Below are 2,533 nucleotides of genomic sequence, written 5' to 3'. Positions count from 1 at the left end.
GACTATATCATGGACTTCCTGAAGAATGAAAAAATCTGTCTTGGAAGAAGTATAGCTAGAATCCTCCTTAGAAGCAAAGATGGCAAGATTTGCATCTCACATACTTTGGATATATTATTGTCAGGGATTAACCCCTGGTCATGCTTGGTAAAGTAGATGGTCTGCAAAAGAGAGCAAGACCCTCAATGAGATGGATTGATGCAGTGGCTTAAACAATGGGCTCAAACATAGCAACAATTTTGAGGATAGTGTAGGACTGGACTTTGTTTCATTGTGTTATACATAAGGTTGCTATGAGTCAGAATCAATTGAACAGCACCTAAGAAAAACAACAGCAATCATGTCCCCAGTCATCCTGAAGCAGCTGACTTGATGGAATTATAGATTGGCTTTTTATAGATACAGTTACAGTGCCAATCAGGTGGCAACATCTTGCAGGACTGGGGCAGTGTTCTATGGGTAGCTGAATATGCTCTAATCCAGCTTCCAACATGTGGTGATGTTTCTCCCATGGCCAGGACACAGAAATCTAAGAATCAAAGGATGGAACTGGCAGTGCTAACATGCACTACTACCCCTAGTGGCCTACATGGGAAAGTTTTGCTTTCTGTCATTGCGACCCTACTCTGTGTGTCTAAAAGTCATAGTTCCAAAGAGAATAGTGTTCCCATCAGAAGACACACACTGATTGAATTGAATTGGAAGTTAAGGTTACCACCCCACCAGTTTGGGCTCCTCATACCTCTGGATCAACAGGCGAAAAAGGGAGTTACTATACTGGCTGGTACGATTTTGATTGTTGTTGTTAGGTGCCGTCGAGTTATCTCTGACTCATAGCGACCCTTTGCACAGCAGAATGAAACAGTGTCTGATCTTGTGCCAGCCTCACTATCCTTGCTATACCTGAGCCCATCATTGTAGCCACTGTGTCTGTTCTTGTTGAAGGCCTTCCCCTTCTTCACTGACCCTTCACTTTACCAAGCATGATATCCTTCCCCAGGATTCCTTCTGACAAATGACCAAAGTAGGTGAAAGGAAATCTGGCCATTCTTCCAAGGAGCATTCTGGCTACACTTCCTCCAGGACAGATTTGTTAGTCCTTTTAACAGACCATGGTACTCTTATCATTCTTCTCCAACACCACAACTCAAAAGTATCAGCTCTTCTTTGTTTTTTCTTATTAATTGTCCAACACTCACATGCATAAGAGGCAACTGAAAATACCATGGCTTGGGTTAGGCGCACCTTAATCTTCAAGGAGATATCTTTGCTCTTCAGAACTTGAAAGAGGTCTTTTGCAGCAGATTTGCCCAATGCAACACGTCATCTGATGTCTTGACTGCTGCTTCCATTGGTATTGATTGTAGAACCAAGTAATATGAAATGCTTGATAACTTCAATCTTTTCTCCATCCACTGTGAAGCTGATTATTGGACCAGTTGTGAGGATTTTTGTTTTCTTTAGATTGAGGTATAATCCATACTGGACACTGTAGTCTTTAATCTTCATCAGTAAGTGCTTCAAGTTATCCTCACTTTCAGCCAAGTTGTGTCATCTGCATATCACAGGTTGTAATGAGTAATGAGTGTAAATGAGTCTACCTCCAATCCTGATGCCATGTTCTTCATATAATCCATCTTCTTGGATTATTTGCTCAGCATACCAATTGAATAAATATGGTGAAAGGATACAACCTTGACATGCTCCCTTCTTGATTTTGAACTAAGCAATATCCCCTTCTTCTTTTCGAATGACAGCCTCCTGATCTATGTACAGGTTCCTCAATGAGTACAATCAAATATTCTGGAATTCCCATTCTTCTCAATGTTTTCCATAATTTATTATGATCCACACAATTGAATGCTTTTGCATAGTCAATAAAACACCAGTAAACATTTTTCTGCTATTCTTTTCTTTCAGCTAAGATCCATCTGACTTCAGCAATGATATCCCTCATTCCATGTCCTCTTCTAAATCCAGCTTGCATTTCTGGGGACTTTCTGTCAATATACTGCTGCAACTGTTTTTGTATTATTTTCAGTATTATTTATTTGCATGTGATATTAATGGTGTTTTTTTTTTTTTATAATTTCCACATTCTGTTGATGATTGTGATTACTAAGGGGAAATCAGTTTATATTATATAATGGAGGTATAGAAGAGTATGTCTGAAATGCAAGAGATCCCTGAGGACATCTCTTATTACTAACATGCTCAGTGATTAAAGTCAGTAGAAAATTACAGCAACCCAATTCTCACTTTTAATGACTAATGGCCCAGGCCCTTCAGGGATGAAGGTTTGAGTCACTCACCAGGAAGAGACAATGACCCACTCAGGTTCTTCTGAGGGCAAAGGGAATACGTAATGAGTGGTGGAAGAAGGTAGTTCTAAATACCAGCTATGACCATGTGACCAGTTACAGAAAAAAGGATTGTAATTATGAATATTTCTTCTTTGTTTTGTGACACATCTGTGTGGCATAAATTAAAACAGTAAAAAAATAGTGCTGTTGTTGTTATGTGCCGTCAAGTC

This window comes from Orycteropus afer, unplaced genomic scaffold (genome assembly GCF_000298275.1).
Source record: "Orycteropus afer afer isolate SDZICR_OR568_19922 unplaced genomic scaffold, OryAfe1.0 scaffold00027, whole genome shotgun sequence".
NCBI classification, from domain to species: domain Eukaryota; kingdom Metazoa; phylum Chordata; class Mammalia; order Tubulidentata; family Orycteropodidae; genus Orycteropus; species Orycteropus afer.
Note: the sequence above shows the minus strand (reverse complement) of the source record.